We start from the raw sequence: 13,746 nt of genomic DNA on the forward strand, positions 1-13,746 counted from the left end.
GAGATACTTTTTCCCAGTTTTATGCAAAATGAGGTTATTGACTGCCCAGTGATTATATATTGGTAAAATTTGTTACTGAATGCATTTGATTGTGCTTATTCTTTTAATTTACAGATAAATTTATGAGAATTGAATAAAATAGACCTACTTTTACAGAACTACTGAAATATCTCCACAGGAAACTCAGTAGGAAGAACCCTGCTCCAGTTTTGCTTTCTTGTGTTTCAGTTGGTGAATTTGTTCAAGGTCAAATCCAGTTAGTGATGAGAAAGAGTAGAACCCAATTCCCAGGTTCATCCAGTAAAAGCACATAACTGAGCAAGGGCAATCTTGGGATAATACTCTGTGTTCAAACCATTAATAGTCTACAGAAGATTAAAAATAGAATGTAACATAGAAGGGTTGACTTTTCCAGTTTTAAAGCAGTACTGTGGTGTTTCAGATACCCTAGTGACAAAGTTTCTTTTCCAGGTAACATTGGAGCTTTGATTCTGGTTAGTGGGGCTCACACCCCAAATACCTTTGTGTATCAACTAGGTGCAATGGTAGCTCTTTTTGTGTTTGCTTTGGGGATGTTGGTAGATGTCTTAGGGTAGGTCTAAGTATAAGGAGTGATAGGAGAATCAAGGACTGCCATGGAGTGGTTTGGGCTAGTAGTGTCTCAGGATAACTTTTTCCAAGACTTTTTCCCTTTATAATCTACCACGGGAACCATTTTGCCTCACACCTCTGTATGCATGCCCTTTTCACATGTATAATTAAAAAAAAAGGTTATAAGAAATTTTTTTCCTTTACAGTGTGTGAAGCATACTCATAATTCATCTTCTGTTGTATTTTATTTTTAAGTTGTCTTTATCCATTAAATTAATTTGGCTACTCACTAATGGATTATGACCTACACTTTACAAAACATAGTCATTGGATAATCTACTTACTGTGCTTAGATCTGAAAAGTATTTACATGTTATTTTTTGGCATTGATTTGAAAAGGTAAAGTTTCTAAGCTGCAAAGCCTGAGTTAAAATGTAAAGGACTAGGTATTGTAAAGTTTCTGAACTGCACACAGAACCTGAAATTCCTGAGGCAGTTAAGACAGTGCCCGGTACTAACCATTTAGTTGTTAAATAACCTGGACCCTGTGTAGCTTGGCACGTAGGCATTCAGGGCCTAAACCAATCAGTTTGAATGTACCCCCCCTCCTTAGGATTGACCTATCACTCCTGCCCGACCTGTTCCCGCCAATGAATGTACTAATCATATTTAAGAATTGTTGTTTGATTTTCCCGCTGTGTATGGTGATTTGTTAAAGGAGACTGTGATGTATGTAAAGTCCCTGCCCTCCCTAAAAAAGTGTACTTAAGCACTGCTCAACCCCTGCTCGGGGCTCTGGGCTGCTCTCCCTTCTTGAGTGAGCACGGAGCCCCCGCATGCTGGATCTGCAATAAACCCCTTTTGCTGTTGCATGAGTCGGTCTCTTGGTGGTCTCTTCCTCCGACTTTCGCCGGACCCTTACAGACCCTTACAGATTTTGGTCCAATTGTGTGACCCATCTAGGTTAGTCTATGATTAATGCGATTAAGAAAAACTGAAACTGTTCTGAACTCCTCTGAGGCTCCTATCGCCAAATGTCAAAATGTGTAAATGGCTCCAGATGGTTTTTATTCAGTTGAGACTTGATTTTAAGGGCTCAAATAGTAGTATTTATCTTTTCATATCTCACTCTCATTTGAATCACGATGTTACACTAAAACTCTCATTGTTCTTCCCTTCTTCCTGACAGCCAAAAAAAATCTGCATTTATTCAGTTGGGGAGAGACTTGAATTTTTAGATGAGAAAAACCTGTACATGGGTTAGCACTGAGTTCCTGAGGAGGCAGCCTGCGTCCGACTTACTGGGTCTCTCCTATTAGTGCCTCATTGGGCTCAATTTCTAAGTTTGTGCTAATAAATTACGTAATGCCCTATTCACTTTGCAACATCTCATTTTATACCTTAAGGTTTAAAAGTGGTTTTTGATTGCATAATTTGAATCTATGTCAATTTTATTTCAAGAAAGTTTTTTTTTTCTGTTTGATATGGTGAGTAAAGTCATATCTTTTCTCTCACTGTGGGAAGTGAACTAAATCATTAAAAACCCCTCCAATGTACTTTCTGAAATTTTAAATAAAGGAGAAACAAATTGCAAATTCTGTTGACGTTGAAAATAGCATGTAGCATGGAAGGGTTGAGTTATGAACATGGAAGACATGTGTTCAGTTATTCCTAAGATTTGTAGTGTTCAAAATATGGTTGTCATGCTAATAAACTCACCCTGTGTGTCCATGTAAACTACTAGGCCCCCCTGCTAATGCCACTCTGTCTCTGAGTCTTTCTTAATGTTCTTTCTCATTGTGCCTCTGCCTTGGCTTTGCTTGCCTTGTGCCTATCTTCCCCAGGTCCTCATGACAAATGCTGGTAGGGCTTTTGAATTTTCATTAAGGAAAAAGCCAGGGTTGTGTTAGACTGCAAAGTCATGGTTAATAAAAGTAAATAGCAGGGCTGGGAAGGTATAACCTTGAAGAAATATTTAAGAGTCACTGCAGTACCTCACAGAATTATTTAATAGGGAGTAACATTTGTGGTTATGGTTTCAAACTAATGAGCAGCTAGGCAAGGCTTTCCATGTGAAGATACATACTGTAGGATGAATCAGGCATATTTTTTTTGAGAGTGGGTGTATGAGTCATTTAGTAGGCTGGCTTTGGGAAATTTTATTCAATTAAGAAAAGTTATCCTCCTTTCAGGTAAACTTTTCTTGGTGTTTTCTATTTGCCTCACTTCTCCCCTCCAGATAGTCACTTTGTCATTTCCTTACTCCCTGACCCAGAATAAGGCTTGATTATAGCTTTTCTCACTTTATCTTACAATTTACTGTGCATACTAGAATGCACTACAATGAACTCCTTGCAGTTACTTGCTTTGCAATCTCTCCCCTACTAGAATAAACTCCTTGAATAAAGATGACTCTTACTCATATTTGTATCCGTAGTCCCCAACATAGCATCTACCTCTGCTGTTTTAATGAATAAAGGAATGAATGAGATAGGAAATCTCCTTGGAGAGAATTTGGATTTGCAGTGATGACTGATCTTGTATTAATAGCATATAAGAAGTGATGCATATGGACTCCAAGTTCAAAATCTTCATCATGCATGATTTTATCCACAATTTTAATTTCTGCAGTTTAGTTACCCCCAGTTAATTGTGGTCTGAAACTATTAAGTGAAAAAATTCCAGAGATACAACATTCATAAGCTTTAAATTGCATTCCGTGCTAAATAGTGTCATGAAATTTTGTACCAACTGGCTCCATCCCACCAGAGATGTGACTCATGCCTTTATATGGTGTATACACAGTGTATATGCTACTCTCCTGGTTGTTACTCATTAGCTGTCTTGGTTGTCAGATCCACTTTTGCTGTATCTCTGTGATTTTGTTTGTTTATGTAACCCTTACCTAGAAGCTTAATGCTGTGGCACAGTGTCTATACCATTCACCTCACTTCATCAATCACATAGGCTTTGTATGTTACGTAATTATAATAAGAAGGGTGGGTACAGTGTAATATTTTGAGAGGGAGGGAGGGTAGGAAAGAAAGAGAAAGTAAGGGGATACAGTCACATAAACTTTATTACAATATATTGTTATAATTATTCTATTTTATTATTGTTATTTGTTATAAATCTTTTAAAAATTCTTTTTACCTTTATTTTATTTGTTTAGTTTTATGTGGTGCTGAGGATTGAACCCAGTACCTCATGCGTGCTAGGCGAGCACTCTACCACTGAGCTATTAAGCTATTAAGTTATGAATCTTATTGTATCTAATTCATAAATGCAACTTTTACCATAAGTATGTATAGGAAAAAAAAACAGTGTATGTAGTGTTCAATCCTGTCCATGGTTTCAGGCATCCCCTAGATGTCATAGAAAGTATTTCTTGTGTATAAGAGGGGACCTCTACTTTTATCCCAAGGTCTTGCCCTTGACCACTATCACCCAATCTTAGCTGCAATACTTTTGATTTGAAATCAGCTGCTTGATAAGCATGTGGGAATGCATCCATCCTGTATGCAGAATTTAGGCATATGTTAATCGCATTGTAGGGTGTTGTCTGTTTTAGAATTGGGATACTTAAATCCCATTAGTTTGAATATGGAAAAGTATTTATGTCCCCTTCAGAAATGAATGAGTTTTTGAGAAAATTCCCAGTATCTGTAAGTGAGTTGTAGTTTTGGCAGCTACATGTTTTATCCACAGCCAACTTTTAAGTTTGTGGTTTTTTGTTTTTCCTAAAGACACATCTGTAAAATATAATGGAAATAGTGATGAAATGGGTTTAAAATTTTGAAAGCTTCTAAAATCACTCTCCCTCCTCATCTCAAAGCTGGATGTATGAATTAAAATAAAAAGCTTTGAAGATATTGGTATTGGACTGGTGCCATGATTAGCACATAGTTAAAAAAATTAGATATTAGATTTTTTATATGCATATTTACTGATGAAAATATCTTACTTATGAATTTAAGGAAGAGGAAACCAGATTTAACTTGTTTTAAGATCTATTACCATTAAAATTTTGGATTTTTACCAAGAACATGGACTACAGGATTCCCTTTACTAACCCCATGTTATTCCTCACCCCTTAAAAAAAAAAAAAAGCATTTGTCTACTTAGATCTGAGGTAAAGTACAATAACGAAGCTTTTGGAGCTTTGTCCCCTCTAGTATTCATATGTGGACCTATGAAAGTTATGTATAATTCATTCTACTGTCTTTCCTATTCCCATTTCCCCTCCCTTCCCTTCATTTCCCTTTGTCTAACCCAATGAACTTCTATTCTTCCTCCCCCACCCTTTTTGTCTGTAGCATCTGCATACCAGAAAGAACATTTGGCCTTTGTTTTTATGGGATTGGCTTATTTCACTTAGCATGATAGTTTCCATTTCCATCCATTTACTGGCAAATGCCATGATTTCATTATTCTTTATGACTATTATGGCTGAGTAATATTCCATTGTGTATATATACCACATTTTCTTTATCCATTCATATGTTGAAGGGTATCTAGATTGGTTCCATAGCTTAACTATTGTGAATTGAGCTACTGTAAACATTGATGTGACTGTGTCACTGTTGCATGCTGATTTTTAAGTCCTTTGAGTATAAACCAAGGAGTAGGATAACTGGGTCAAATGGTGGTTTCATTCCAAGGTTTCTGAGGAATCTCCTTACTGCTTTCCAGAGTGATTGCATCAATTTGCAGTCCCACCAGCAATGTATGAATGTACCCTTCCCTCCACATCTAATATTTATTATTATTTGTATTCTTGGTAACTATCATTCTGATTAGAGTGAGATGGAATCTCAGTGTAGTTTTGATTTGCATTTCTCTAATTGCTAGAGATGTTGAACATTTTTTCATATATTTGTTGACTGATTGTAATTCTTCTTCTGCAAAGTGCCTGTTCAGTTTCTTTGCCCATTTATTGGTTGGGTTATTTGTGTTTTGGGTGTTAAGTTTTTTGAGTTCTTTAGATATCCTGCAGATTAATGCTCTATCTGAGGTGCAGGTGGCAAAGATAATTTTTTCCCAGTCTGTAGGCTCTCTCTTCAAATTCTTGATTGTTTCCTTTACTGTGAAGAAGCTTTTTAGTTTGATATTATCCATTTATTGATTCTTGATTTTACTTCTTGTGCTTTAGAAGTCTTGTTGAAAAAATTGATTCCAAAACCAACATGATAGAAAGTTGGACATACCTTTTTTTCTAATAGGCACAGGGTCTCTGGTCTAATGCATACATAGGTCCTTGGTCCACTTTGAATTGAGTTTTGTGCAGGGTGAGAGATAGGGGTTTAATTTCATTTTGCTACATATGGATTTCCAGTTTTTCCAGCACCATTTGTTGAAGAGGTTATCTTTTCTTCAATGTATGTTTATGGATCCTTTGTCTAATATGAGAAAACTGTATTTATGTGGGTTTGTCTCTGTGTCTTCTGTTCTCTTCCATTGGTCTTCATGTCTGTTTTGGTGTCAATAGCATGCCATTTTTGTTACTATAGCTTTGTAGTATAATTTAACGTCTGGTATTGTGATACCTCCTGCTTCACTTTTCTTCCTAAGGATTCTTTGGCTATTTTTTTCCCAAACAAATTTTGTGACTGTTTTTTTCACGAAAAAATTCTATGATTTATATGAAGAACATCATCATCACTAAAACTTAATAAGGAATTTCCCTAGGACCAGGAGACTCAGAATTTAAAACACATGTCATAGGAGGCAGCACTGGGAGGGATAAACAGCCTGTATTGTTGGCATTCCTCTCCTTCTCACCCACTGCCATAGCAGCCTTCAGCTTACTTACACACCCATGGTCCAAGCAAACACTGTGGTGTGAAATGACCATCACCTCTCTTCTCATCTGCCACTCCTTGTCATCTCTGTGTACCCCTCCCTCTCCGTTTGTGCCTACTGCTTCCTTCCACCACTTTTCTCCTCCTTCTCTTCTGACCACTTCTCCTATCGTCTTGTTTTTTTCTTTCTTCTTCCTCCTTCTTCATCAGATAACACATAGAATAACAGTATTATGATAACTGGAGTATTTTAATGGCTTGTAACTGTCTCTGAGTTACTCAAGCTTAAAATTTAATAGTGAGTTTTCAGGTGGCTTAATCAGAAGGGAGAAGTAGGTGCTATAGCCTTCCCTCTTTCATGAAGCTCTTCATTCATTTTAGTGGGAAATTACCCTTCTCCTCTTCTGTCCGATGTTCATTTGTTCATTCTTTCTTGGAATAAATATTTATTGAGCATCTGTGCCAGACACTCTTTGGGGCTCTAAGTATATAGCAGTGACCAAGAAAGGTAAAATCCCTGTCCTCTCAGAGCTTTGTAATTTGCTGGAAGCAAGCAAAGAAAGTAAGGGATGGTGACAGTGGCTAGTTGAGCTGTGCTGGTGACTGGTTGGCTACTGCAGATTCAGGGAAAAGGCCTCTTTGAGGGTTTGACAGGTAAGATGATAAAGAGGAACAAGGCTTTAGGGTACAATGAGTAGAGTGACTAAGGAACCAAGGTGAAGCCCAGGTAGCTGGAGCACAGAGTCAGAGGGTGGTGCAGGAAATGAGGGTTGAGGTGTCTGCTGGGCAGGTATGTGAGAGTTATTTAGATTCTATTCTCCATGACCCAGCAAGCCGTTAGGGTTGGAATGACCTGACTTGTACTTACAAAGACTTGTTAAACTTAACTTTTAGACCCCTGCTTAAGGCTGTCCATGATACAGTTACCTCCATGATTCATTTTTTTTTCTTGTGGTGTACTACAAAGTCTTGATGGTTTGATGATTATGTATTTATTTTATTGGGTGAGGTCTGGGAATTTCTTCCTTCCTTCCTTCCTTCCTTCCTTCCTTCCTTCCTTCCTTCCTTCCTTCCTCCCCCCCCCCACTCCTGGAGATTAAACTCAGGGCCTTGTGCATGCAAGGCAAGCAAGCACTCTACCAACTGAGCTATATCCCCAGGCCTGTATTTATTTTATTGGTGGTTCGATTATTTAGATGGTCTGTTTTCCCTGTTGTCCTCATTTTTATGTCCCTAAAATATAACTCAATGTCTCTAAGTTGACACTTAACACAACTGGGGTTATAAAGGATGTCAGCAGAGCCCGTTTGACATTCTATTGGAATTTAATCGAGAGTATAGACCTTCCTTATATCAATTCTCTCTCTCCTTCTCTTATTTATTTATTTATTTATTTATTTATTTTTCTGGTACTGGGGATTGAACCCAGGTCCACTTTGCCACTGAGCTATATTCCCAGCTCTTTTTATTTTTATTTTTAGACAGAGTCTCACTAAGTTGCTGAGGCTGGCTTTGAACTTGTCATCCTCTTTCTTCAACCGGAGCTGCTGGGATTACAGGCTCGTACCACTGTGCCTGGCTCAACTTTCTCTCTCTTTTCTCTCTCTCCCTCTCTCTTTTTGAACATTCAACACAACCATTATTCAACTGTTTCCTAAAGTTAAGGGAAGAATATTTCTTTATAGTTTTGTGATATTATTTAGCCTTCTCATTTATATAAGGATACATTGGTCCTCTACTATAATTATATTTCAGAAATATGCATAGACCAGACCTCATATTTGGTAAATTAGAATCTTAGGGAGGAGAGGTTAGGATATCTATATCTTAAAATGGGTTCAAAGGCTTTTCTGGAGAGTGCTTAGTGTCAGGACCCCTGGGACGTTAGGAACATAATGACGTTGTTCTTGGTTTTATCCATGGTGTCTGGTATCAATAACTCTTTCAATGGAGAAATGAATTTTCTACACTAGAACTGTGGAAATTTCCCTGCTTTTCTTCTTCTGCTTTCTCTTTACCCTTCCTCATTTTCCTTGCTGCTAGTGAGCCTGCTGTACAAGACTTGCTGCTGATCAGATGTGCAGGTGAGAAATTGCTGAGCAGGGTCAAAGGGATTTTGTTTTCTGGAAGGAGGGACTGTTGCTCATAGTAGTGAACCAGAAGGGGAAGGAAATTCCTGGTGGCTGCAGGGGAGGGCATGGATGTTGTGTATGCAGTAGATCTGTTGGTGGGTTAAAGTGATTTCTATCTGAGTTGGAGTTGCTATCACTTGCTTCAGTTCTATTGTTTGTGGGAATTAGTAAGCTAAGGTATTCAGGGAACATGGTTAAAAAAAATCTGCACATTTAAGAATGATTAATTCTGTTATCTTTCTGAAGGACAATCTTGTCAGATGGCATTTGTTTGAACAGTTCAGGCTAATGCACAGAAAAACCACCACAGAATACTTTCAGCAAATACCTGAACTGCTGGACAAAGCTCTTGTTTCTCCTGTATCCTCTAAGCAACAATTCTTTTGTAAATACTAGAAGAGAACAGCCAGTTCCTGTTTGTGCTTATTGCTAGTTTTCTGTTCTTGAGTAAGTTCAAAGAATAGGAGCTTACAAGTTACTTTGAGATTCCAGATCTGAGAGTTAGTTCACATGCTGTGTGGCTTGTTGAAGTTTGTGTAATATCTTACCTACAAACTTATAAATGTTTGAAATATAATATGTCAAGAGCTTTGTAAGGTTTTGAACAACCAATAAAAAAAATCTTAAATAAGAAATATATTTGAAAGAGTTTTTAAAAAAAATCTTAATTTTTAAACAATTTTACTTAAAATCCCTCAGGGCATGCTCTCGTTAGTAGAATGAAAACATGAGGTTGCCTGGCCTGCCTCTGTCCCTCCTCAAAGGACTTTGCAGGGTGCCCTTAGCTGCTGTAGGTGAAGGGGACACAATCTGCCCTTGCTGGGTCCATCCCTGTTCAATAGTCTTCCACTTCATAGGCCCAGAAAACTTTTCACCTTTCTTGTTCTCTCTCTCTTTTTTTTTTTATCATTATTTTCCTTAGGGCAAGAAAATATTCTTTCTCCTATGTTTGGTTTGCCTCCCACTGCCTCAGATTTGAGATCATTCCTAATCATAATACCAAAAATTGAGGGAATTTTTGCATTTTGAAGTGGGATTAGCAATAATAAAGTATTTATCAAAGCATTTGAAATAGGGTCCTTGAAAGCATATTCATTGATTTCCCCCTGTTTTTCTACTCTAATCTTTCTTCAAGTATTAGCACTGAAGGGGAGAGGTTTAAAAAAGACAACATACTTTAATTTTTTTAGTTTTAGTGTATAGTTTTAAAAATAATGTTTTCCACTGCATTTTATTTTAGATGACTAGCCTAGGAAATTAACAATCTTAAAATTTTCTGTTTTGGTAAAATATTTCCAGATTTTGAAATGATAACCCTACTAATATATGTTCCAACTACAATTCATTTGCAGGTTAAGGACTTTCGTAATTGATAATAGATGTTAAGGAAATTTAAACATTATCTCATGATTATAGTGGATCTTCACAGTTGTCATAGATAAAGTTATGTTTTTTTTTTTTTTTTTGCCTTTTAAACGTGATTTAAATGTGATCAATTTCAAGTCTTGGTTTAAAAAACACATTTTTTTCTCACTTAAAGAAAGAACCTGAGGGGCTGGAGTTGTAGCTTAGTTGTGGAGCACTTGCATAGCACATGTGAGGCACTGAGTTTGATCCTTAGCACCACATAAAAATAAATAAAGGCATTGTGTCCATCTACAACTAAAAAAAAAAAAGAAAGAAAGAAAGAAAGAAAGAAAGAAAGAAAGAAAGAAAGAACGAACTTGATTTGAAAGTTTTTATGAACCAGAACTTCTACTTTTTCTAGAAGGAAACAGTGAAACTCAGCTGCAGGAATTTTTAACATGAAGCGATTGAGTTTGAGAGTGTGTATTATTCAAGTGATATACTGGAGCGAGTCCGTTTTTGTGTTTTATACAGAGACTACCTTCTGATGTTGAATGATAGGCTTCTGTTTACCTCCATCTTTTAACATAGTAGCTTTGTGCTCACCTGTGTGAGATTAAGGACTCAGGTCTTGAGACATTTTCTCCTTTACCCTTTTAAGGGGTCCTTGTAGACTTCTGTGTGTTGAGACCACTGGCTTGTGTGTCTTTGATCTGCTTAATGAGGAGTTGACATGAAGCAGTCAGTCAGTGATATCTGTTGAACCTGAGCTCAACTCAGGCAGATGGAGGCCACAGTGTCACTGTGTCAACTAACAAGTGGTGTGTATTTGTCTCATCTGTATAGGTCAGTTCTAGAAACACGTCTTTTCAGGTTTATTATGAAAATTCTAGTTCCCATCAATTAGATGGGAAGAGTCACATGGCTAATGTTTTCTGCAGTTCTCCTAACTTGCCCATCAAAGAGCTCCCCACCGGTGTCACTCTGATTACGCTCAGGAGAGGCTGGAGAGCGTATTTCTATTCCCAATGAATTCTCAAACAAATAGAATAAAGTCAGCTGCTTGTCTGTTTATCAAATTACATCTTAAAATGTAAAGAGATGTCACATAAGAGTATTTCAGAACAAACATTACCACAAACAAAAAGCACAGTCATTTCTAGACCTTGTTTTCAGAAGGATGACAGATTAAGTATTTTTAGCATAGAAATAAGTGATGGGTGAAGCTGAGGTCAGATTCTGTTGTACTTCTGTAACTAACCTTGCCACCATATTTGCTGAGCAGATACATTGATTGCCTTATACTTTGCTGACCTCATAACTTGTGATTTATTACAGACTTGAAGGACAGGAAGAATGATTGACTTTCTTTTATAGTGTGTTCAACCAGAGTCTGTAAGGGACAAGAAATATTCATTCTTTTTTTTTAACTTTTTAATTTTTTTTTTTTAGTTGTAGATGGACCCAATACCTTTATTTTATTTGTTTATTTTTATGTGGTGCTAAGTATTGAACCCAGTGCCTCACATGTGCTAGGCAAGTGCTCTGCCACTGAGCTACAACCCCAGCCCTCTTATTCTGTTTTTTTTTTCTTTTTTAATATTTTTTTTTTTTTAGTTGTAGATGGACAAAATACCTTTATTTATTTATTTCTATGTGGTGTTGAGGATCAAACCCAGTGCCTCACATGTGCTAGGTGAGCGCTCAACCACTGAGTCACAACCCCAGACCCTCTTATTCTATTTTAATGAAACTATTTAACATGGTTGATTTAAAGTAGACCGACTGGAATACAGTTGCATTTCTGATTTGTAACCAGATGAATTTGTAAGTGACTGTTCAACACTGAGTATTTCTGTTATGTAAGCAATTAGAACAAAAGTTGAATTGCTTGTACATTTCAGAAAGGTATGACTTTTCCCTATACTTTAAATTATAAAGTTGAATGCAGATATTGTTTTCTTAGTTACTGAATATAATGGGAGGAAGTGACTAAGAAGAAAATGTTGCTAAACATAAAAATATTAAACATTTTGTTTGTGCTTGTGTATGACAATTGAGACTTAATGCCATCCTCAGGAAGAAGCAGTTTATAAATTAAATGCCCTGACATTTAAGAAGTCTGAGAACCAAATCTTGGGAGCCAAGGGAGAGACTTTAGAAGCTTTGTTTTTCAGCTTCTTTGCAGGGTTTCTGCCTTACAGTAGGTTTCCATGGACTTCTGTGGTTCATTCTTTGCAGGTAACTGGTAATTACTTTCCACTCTGAGCTTGGTAATCTTATTCTTTTGTTCATGAGAAGTTCAAATATGGAAAAAAAATGAGTACAGTTCTAGTACTGTCAGCTCTCTACTGTTTATATGTACTTTACTGGGGAGACAAGGGCCACCTCAGGGATCTTCTGATATTTTGACAGTGGATTTGATAAGGCAAGGACCAGTGGCATTTATTTTATAGTTGTTGATACTAAGGCACCAAGAGACTTGAAGGCTGTTTGAAGAGGCGAAACTGAGAGTAGGATTAATGTCTGTACTTCAAAAATCAGAGGGTTTTACAAAATGATGGTCTCTATGTTTTGATTTTGCTATATAACAATCACGAGGGAAGTTTATCACCTCCCATTTCAATGGTGTGACAGTCTTTAGGGCTTAGGTGTGAGAAATATGTAAATCTAGATTCACACGGCTATAAGTGGTGAAAAGAAGAAAAAAATATTTTGGCACCAAAGTTTATCTCCTTTCTGTGTTCCGTTGCTGTAGAAGAGCAGGATACAGTTCTGAGGACTTGACATGTACTGTTGATTTATTTACCCTTCCCAATAAATGACCGTATGATGTAGTTGGTTTTAGTCCCACTTCACACATAAGGAAACGGACACGTACAGAATTAACATCATGCCACTCAGAAGTAAAAAAGCTGCATTTGAATCCAGGCAGGTTGGCTTTAGACCTGGGTACCTAACCATCACACTCTGCTGCCTCAGTCTTTGGATAGTTCATTAGTGTTCTCTGGACTATGTCAGGATTCTTCTCAGAAGTGCCCCGCCACCCCAACCAACTATTTGAGCTATCACTTTTGAGTATATGTTGTGTCAGGTACAGTGTTGAGTCCTTCAAATCTAGAGGAGATAGATTTAGCCTGGAGAGAGACTAAATCAAATAACCATAGAAACAAATTGAGTAAGAATTTGAAGAGTGGCAGAGAGCTCTGAGAACATAGTGCAGGGACCAATCTGCCTGCATCAGAGCCCTGGCTTCCTTGTGGGGCAGCCCAAGGAAGAGGAAGAGGTAACCATCTAAATGCTACCATGATACAAGGCAGGCTGAGGTCTAGTCTGGTCACTTCATAGCCCATTCCCGACCCCCCTGTAGAGTTCTTGATGACAATTTCTTTAAGCTCCTTAATCAGGCTGCAAATTCTCCCTATGTTCTCTTATAGGTCCAGGTTCCTGTGCAAATCAGCATTAAGTAAATCAAATACATGTTGATTGAATTACCGTCATCTCTGGTGATTTGGTTCTGTTCTATTTCTTTTTGAATGCCTGTTGTCAGGTGTTGAGAGTGACCAAGGTTAGCTTTAGAACAGACACACAAGAGGGAGAGTAAATAGCTGGATCAGAGACTATGCCTTGACTCTCTAAATACGACCTGTAAGCAAACACAAATCACATGAGCTAGAGCTTTCATTTTTTTCATCAGTCTTTTATTGCTTTCTTTTTTAGCACACATCATTGGAGAATTGACTCTACCTAGTCTGATGCTCTCATACAACCGGACTCACAAAGTTAATTTTACTGGCTCCCTTGGGCAGTACCACTGAAGTGGCAGTGACACATTTTTAAAAATCTCATTCACTACCTATTAATTAAGCTGAATT

The 13,746-nt window shown here is 37.4% G+C and overlaps 1 protein-coding gene across 3 annotated transcripts in view; it reads left to right on the forward strand.

The window, feature by feature from the left end:
- The window catches only part of Cdc14a (cell division cycle 14A), a 161,029-nt gene that overhangs the window by 43,578 nt on the left and 103,705 nt on the right, over nt 1-13,746 (forward strand). The gene's annotated exons all lie outside the window — the stretch shown is intronic.

The sequence above is a fragment of the Urocitellus parryii genome, chromosome 11, assembly GCF_045843805.1.
Source record: "Urocitellus parryii isolate mUroPar1 chromosome 11, mUroPar1.hap1, whole genome shotgun sequence".
NCBI classification, from domain to species: Eukaryota; Metazoa; Chordata; class Mammalia; order Rodentia; family Sciuridae; genus Urocitellus; species Urocitellus parryii.